This window comes from Nomia melanderi, unplaced genomic scaffold, assembly GCF_051020985.1.
Source record: "Nomia melanderi isolate GNS246 unplaced genomic scaffold, iyNomMela1 scaffold0632, whole genome shotgun sequence".
NCBI classification, from domain to species: domain Eukaryota; kingdom Metazoa; phylum Arthropoda; class Insecta; order Hymenoptera; family Halictidae; genus Nomia; species Nomia melanderi.
The window spans coordinates 7,501-15,000 of NW_027475746.1; the positions used below are offsets into that span (position 1 = coordinate 7,501).

Here is a 7,500-nt window from a genome sequence, read left to right on the forward strand (position 1 = left end):
ATCGCGAAAAAGACTCTCGCTAGACGATCTCGCGCTCCGGTTAACTTTAACGCCCGTCCGAGAAGAATTTTCGGGGACTGGACGACCGAAGCGGATCTCGCGCGGTCTCGCGATCGACAGTGAAGAGAAGTGCAGAAGAGGAAAAGAAGACACGACAAACACACACCATGGGGCGACCGACGCGTTCGTTTCAACGCTTTCGCACAAAGTCGGCGGCGGTTATATATTTATATCATTATATTCCGGCGGACGGGACGCGACGTTCGAAAGCCTCGCCAAAGAGGAGCTCCTGCCTCTTCCTCTCTCTTTTCTACGAGAAAAGATAAACGTATTTTACGGGGATACGGAAACGTTACCACGTGGTGTCACACACGATCGTCCGTCTCTTCTCTATAGCAGAAACCGATAAAAATACACCTCCCGAAAGAGAGTATATGGTGATTCTTTTTATATATATATATATATTTCGAAATACAACTGAACGTGGCGGAAGCGCACGGTGGTGGTCCAGCGAGGACACGCGACGACGGGGAATAAGAACTATTCGACCCGTTACGAATACGCATGCTCGTCCCGCACGATTTTAACACACACCGTGTTTTTCTCCAGTCGTCAAAGCGTTCGTGCGTCGAATTCGAAAAATAAAAAAAAAAGAAAAACACCTTTTCTCTCTCTCGGGGTAAAAGAGTCGATGTGTATTGTGTATAAAGGTTCTGCGAGAAGTCTCGTTTTGACGTGTGTTCCGCCGATAACGACGATCCTCCGAAACGGGGATACAGAAACGTTACACCTCACAACACGATCTCCGTCTCTTCTCTATAGCAGAAACCGATAAAAATACACCTCCCGAAAGAGAGTATATGGTGATTCTTTTTATATATATATATTTCGAAATTCAACTGAACGTGGCGGAAGCGCACGGTGGTGGTCCAGCGAGGACACGCGACGACGGGGAATAAGAACTATTCGACCCGTTACGAATACGCATGCTCGTCCCGCACGATTTTAACACACACCGTGTTTTTCTCCAGTCGTCAAAGCGTTCGTGCGTCGAATTCGAAAAATAAAAAAAAAAGAAAAACACCTTTTCTCTCTCTCGGGGTAAAAGAGTCGATGTGTATTGTGTATAAAGGTTCTGCGAGAAGTCTCGTTTTGACGTGTGTTCCGCCGATAACGACGATCCTCCGAAACGGGGATACAGAAACGTTACACCTCACAACACGATCTCCGTCTCTTCTCTATAGCAGAAACCGATAAAAATACACCTCCCGAAAGAGAGTATATGGTGATTCTTTTTATATATATATATTTCGAAATTCAACTGAACGTGGCGGAAGCGCACGGTGGTGGTCCAGCGAGGACACGCGACGACGGGGAATAAGAACTATTCGACCCGTTACGAATACGCATGCTCGTCCCGCACGATTTTAACACACACCGTGTTTTTCTCCAGTCGTCAAAGCGTTCGTGCGTCGAATTCGAAAAATAAAAAAAAGAAATACACCTTTTCTCTCTCTCTCGGGGTAAAAAGAGTCGATGTGTATTGTGTATAAAGGTTCTGCTGCGAGAAGTCTCGTTTTGCCGTGTGTTTCGGTAACGACGATCCTCCGAAACGTACATCTCATTCGTAAGAGAGGAAGAAAACAATCTCCCTGGGGCCAGTCGGTAATATACCGACATACGACGTGTCGTGCACATCCGTCTCACGCACGGTATACAAAATATGAATAAAACGTGTGTAGTCTCTCTCTCTCTCGACTTCTTAATATTTTCTTTCACCTCTGACGCATCATTTCAGGTGACGTCGGGAGCGCGGGAAAAAAAATTTTTCTAAACACACGAAACCGTTCATCTCACGAACAGCCGAAAAAGTTGTCGCTCAGATCCATATCGCAGTGGAGCGGTATCCGCGGGCGGTCGTAATTGAACGACGCACGACGCCGCGAACACTCACGCGAGTCCATACAAACGATTCCGATCGTTTTGCAACAACTAGAACGTACACTGTCCGTGAAATTCACAGAATTTTCGCGTGTCCGCGACAAACGCCGACGAGACACCCATCGTTCGCTCGTACGTAGCATCCTTCTCTTAACCCGACTCAGAAACGTTCTTTGCGCCCTTCGGTAAAAAAACGTTCGATCCGAAGAGGTGAACGACTGCGGGGATTTGACAGAGCTACGCAAGCAGTGTATGGTACGTAAACGACCCTCAGCCAGGCGTGGTCCAGGAATTGTATCCGTGGACCGCAATGTGCGTTCGAAATGTCGATGTTCATGTGTCCTGCAGTTCACACGTTGACGCGCAATTAGCTGCGTTCTTCATCGACCCACGAGCCAAGTGATCCACCGTTCAGGGTAATCGTATAAATTTTATATTTCACATATATAATTTTATTCTCATTTGTTCGACCTAATATCTCTCTTCTTTCAAAGAGAAGATAAAAGTTGATACCTGAATCTCCGACCAGCGCGCGAAGGAGATTCAGGCGTCGCCTTGGAGACGACACCGAAGCCTTTCGAGACGAAAAACGTTCAAGTAATATGTATATATTTCTCGACGTTCCGGGCGTATAGTGCATTCAAAAACCCGCGAAAGACGCAGAAGACTCGCACGCGTGGAAACGACGGGGATATATTTTGTATCCTACCCGATACTGAATCCATCGCGTGCAGTCGACCCTCGCGTTCTTCCGATCAGACGCATCTATTGTTGCGCGCATGTTTTCGCGTCGCATCGCGCGAAACGTTGCACGAATCGTACCGATCGATCGATTGAAAGCAAATAATGAAAAAAGACTTCACAGCTGGCTCTTTGCCGGTCATTCGTCCCATGTTATCTCTTGCCGCGAAATTGGCGCGCAAGAGTTGGGTGTCAGACGCGCGGCTTTAAAACGAGCTTCACGGCCGGTCCCTTCGTTACCGCTTTCGTTCTTTCTCTCGGAACGACCATGAACGAACACGACGAGCGACGCTACGGCATACACACGTCCACGGATTCGATTAAAAAAACAGACTTCACAGCTGGCTCTTTGCCGGTCATTCGTCCCATATTATCTCTTGCCGCGAAATTGGCGCGCAAGAGTTGGGTGTCAGACGCACGGCTTTAAAACGAGCTTCACGGCCGGTCCTCTCAATTCCGTGTACGGTACACGCAAGATGCGGGTTCCACTTCCAGACTACCCGGTCCCTTCTCTCTACGAGAATCGATAGTAGAAGAACGGCTCGAAAACGCGTCTCAGAGACTAGGGGAAAAGAAGCGGTATGCGAGCGAAACGAAAACGCATTATGGAAACGTCGCGAAACAATGTTCGACGGTTGCTCGGTTCCAATCGTGCGGCCGTTTCAATTTCTCGTGCGCTTCACCGTCCCTCCGTAACTCTGGCCGATCGCGTATACCGAAGAGCCGACACGCGCAAAAACCACAGGCATTGTATACTGTATATATATATGTTACAGTCACAGCCTTCGCGCGTTTTACTCTCCGACGCGGGGTTTCCACGACGAAAGAGAGACAGTTTCGTGGCGGGTGACTCGGCCGAATCGCTACGACGGGTATTTCTATTATAGAACGAATCATCGCCACCCTTTACCAGTGCCCGACGAAGGAATCACAAGGTCATCTGGAGTTTACAATGCCAGCGACGGTAATTCCAACGAAGACCCGATAAGTCAACTCATCGTTCTATTTCTCCCCGTACAGAAAAGCGAATCGACGCTAACGCACCTCGCGCAAGCACGAACGTTCTCTTCGCGTGGATCATCCCATCGTCGAAAGATGTAAAGACGCATTGGAGATCGTGGTCTCTGGCGGGCTCATTGCACGCCCCACTGCATATCTTTCCTCGAATCGAGAATGATTCGTCCACTAAGGCTGCGAAACTACGCGTCGAGGAAACTAGGGGAAAGAAGCGGGATGCGAGCGAAACGACAATACATTATGGAAACGTCGCGAAACAATGTTCGGCGGTTGCTCGTTTCCTCCTGCGGACGTTTCATTGCTCGGGCGCTTCACGTCCCTCCGTAACCTTCGCGCGATCGCGTGCCCCGGAGAGCCGGCAACCGGTGAACCACAGGCGTATAAACTATAGTCTTCTATAGCAAGCCTTCGGCGGTTACTCTCCGACGCGGGGATTCCACGACGAGAGAGAATTTCGTGGCGGGTGACATCGGTCGAAACGCTACGACGGGTATTTCTATTATAGAACGAATCATCGCCACCCTTTACCAGTGCCCGACGAAGGAATCACAAGGTCATCTGGAGTTTACAATGCCAGCGACGGTAATTCCAACGAAGACCCGATAAGTCAACTCATCGTTCTATTTCTCCCCGTACAGACAAGCGAATCAACGCTATCGCACCTCACGCATGCACGAACGTTCTCTTCGCGTGAATCGTCCCATCGTCGAAAGATATAGCCGCTTGGAGATCGTGGCCCATCAAGTTCTTCCGTAACTCCTGCGCGATCGCGTACCCCGGAGAGCAGGCAACCGGTGAACCACAGGCGTATAAACTATAGTCTTCTATAGCAAGCCTTCGCGTTTACTCTACGACGCGGGGATTCCACGACGAGAGAGATTTTCGTGGCGGGTGACACGGCCGAATCGCTACGACGGGTATTTCTATTATAGAACGAATCATCGCCACCCTTTACCAGTGCCCGACGAAGGAATCACAAGGTCATCTGGAGTTTACAATGCCAGCGACGGTAATTCCAACGAAGACCCGATAAGTCAACTCATCGTTCTATTTCTCCCCGTACAGAAAAGCGAATCGGCGCTATCGCACCTCACGCAAGCAGGAATGATCTCTTCGCGTGGATCGTCCCATCGTCGAAAGATGTAAGACGTACAGAAATCGTGGTCCATCACGATTATTCGTAACTCTCCGAGTCGCGTATCTGAGAGTAGGGCAAACGGAGAACCACAGGCATAAATAATACTATATATTTCTTATATATAGTTAGCCTTCGCGTTTTACTCTCCGACATGGGGATTCCACGACGAGAGAGAGTTTCGTGGCGGGTGACTCGGCCGAATCGCTACGACGGGTATTTCTATTATAGAACGAATCATCGCCACCCTTTACCAGTGCCCGACGAAGGAATCACAAGGTCATCTGGAGTTCACAATGCCAGCGACGGTAATTCCAACGAAGACCCGATAAGTCAACTCATCGTTCTATTTCTCCCCGTACAGAAAAGCGAATCGACGCTATCGCACCTCGCGCGAGCACGTAACTACTCTTCGCGTGGATCGTCCCATCGTCGAAAGATGTAAGACGCACGGAAATCGTGGCCCATCAACGTTTTTTTGTAACTCTGCCGATCGCGTATCACAGAGCCGAGACGCACATACCACAGGCGTATAATACCGTTTTCTTTCGTATGGTAAGCCTTCGCGTTTACTCTTCGGCGCGGGGTTTCCACGTCGAGAGAGACTTTCGTGGCGGGTGACATCGGTCGAAACGCTACGACGGGTATTACTATTATAGAACGAATCATCGCCACCCTTTACCAGTGCCCGACGAAGGAATCACAAGGTCATCTGGAGTTTACAATGCCAGCGACGGTAATTCCAACGAAGACCCGATAAGTCAACTCAACGTTCTATTTCTCCCCGTACAGAAAAGCGAATCGACGCTGTTGCACCTCACGCAAGCACGAACGTTCTCTTCGCGTGGATCGTCCCATCGTCGAAAGATGTAAGACGCACGGAAATCGTGGCACATCACGTGTTTTCGGAACTCTGTCGACCGCGTATCTCAGAGACGACGCGCGCGAACCACTGGCATATACTATTATATATCGCGTTTTACCCTCCGACGCGGGGATTCCACGACGAGAGAGAGTTTCGTGAGCGGGTTGACTCGGAAGAAACGCTACGACGGGTATTTCTATTATAGAACGCATCATCGCCACCCTTTACCAGTGCCCGACGAAGGAATCACAAGGTCATCTGGAGTTTACAATGCCAGCGACGGTAATTCCAACGAAGACCCGATAAGTCAACTCAACGTTCTATTGCTCCCCGTACAGAAAAGCGAATCGACGCAATCGCACCATACGCGTGCACGTAACAACTCTTCGCGTGGATCGTCCCATCGTCGAGAGACGTAAGTTTCCATACTATGAATTCGCGTTTTACTCTCCGACGCGGGGATTCCACGACGAGAGAGAGTTTCGTGAGCGGGTTGACTCGGAAGAAACGCTACGACGGGTATTTCTATTATAGAACGCATCATCGCCACCCTTTACCAGTGCCCGACGAAGGAATCACAAGGTCATCTGGAGTTTACAATGCCAGCGACGGTAATTCCAACGAAGACCCGATAAGTCAACTCAACGTTCTATTGCTCCCCGTACAGAAAAGCGAATCGACGCAATCGCACCATACGCGTGCACGTAACAACTCTTCGCGTGGATCGTCCCATCGTCGAGAGACGTAAGTTTCCATACTATGAATTCGCGTTTTACTCTCCGACGCGGGGATTCCACGACGAGAGAGAGTTTCGTGAGCGGGTTGACTCGGAAGAAACGCTACGACGGGTATTTCTATTATAGAACGCATCATCGCCACCCTTTACCAGTGCCCGACGAAGGAATCACAAGGTCATCTGGAGTTTACAATGCCAGCGACGGTAATTCCAACGAAGACCCGATAAGTCAACTCAACGTTCTATTACTCCCCGTACAGAAAAGCGAATCGACGCAATCGCACCATACGCGTGCACGTAACAACTCTTCGCGTGGATCGTCCCATCGTCGAGAGACGTAAGTTTCATAGTAAGCCTTCGGCGTTTTACTCTCCGACGCGGGGATTCCACGACGAGAGAGAGAGTTTCGTGAGCGGGTTGACTCGGAAGAAACGTTACGACGGGTATTTCTATTATAGAACGCATCATCGCCACCCTTTACCAGTGCCCGACGAAGGAATCACAAGGTCATCTGGAGTTTACAATGCCAGCGACGGTAATTCCAACGAAGACCCGATAAGTCAACTCAACGTTCTATTTCTCCCCGTACAGAAAAGCGAATCGACGCAATCGCACCATACGCGTGCACGTAAACAACTCTTCGCGTGGATCGTCCCATCGTCGAGAGACGTAAGTTTTCATAGTATTAATTCGCGTTTTACTCTCCGACGCGGGGATTCCACGACGAGAGAGAGTTTCGTGAGCGGGTTGACTCGGAAGAAACGCTACGACGGGTATTTCTATTATAGAACGCATCATCGCCACCCTTTACCAGTGCCCGACGAAGGAATCACAAGGTCATCTGGAGTTTACAATGCCAGCGACGGTAATTCCAACGAAGACCCGATAAGTCAACTCAACGTTCTATTTCTCCCCGTACAGAAAAGCGAATCGACGCAATCGCACCATACGCGTGCACGTAAACAACTCTTCGCGTGGATCGTCCCATCGTCGAGAGACGTAAGTTTTCATAGTATGAATTCGCGTTTTACTCTCCGACGCGGGGATTCCACGACGAGAGAGAGT

The 7,500-nt window shown here is 49.6% G+C and overlaps 1 non-coding gene across 1 annotated transcript; it reads right to left on the minus strand.

Moving 5' to 3' along the window:
- Positions 1-2,205: 2,205 nt before the first annotated feature.
- LOC143176562 (5.8S ribosomal RNA) lies at positions 2,206-2,360 on the minus strand. The gene has a single exon (XR_013001093.1). It is a non-coding gene; the product is annotated as a 5.8S ribosomal RNA (ribosomal RNA).
- Between the last annotated feature and the right edge of the window lie 5,140 nt (positions 2,361-7,500).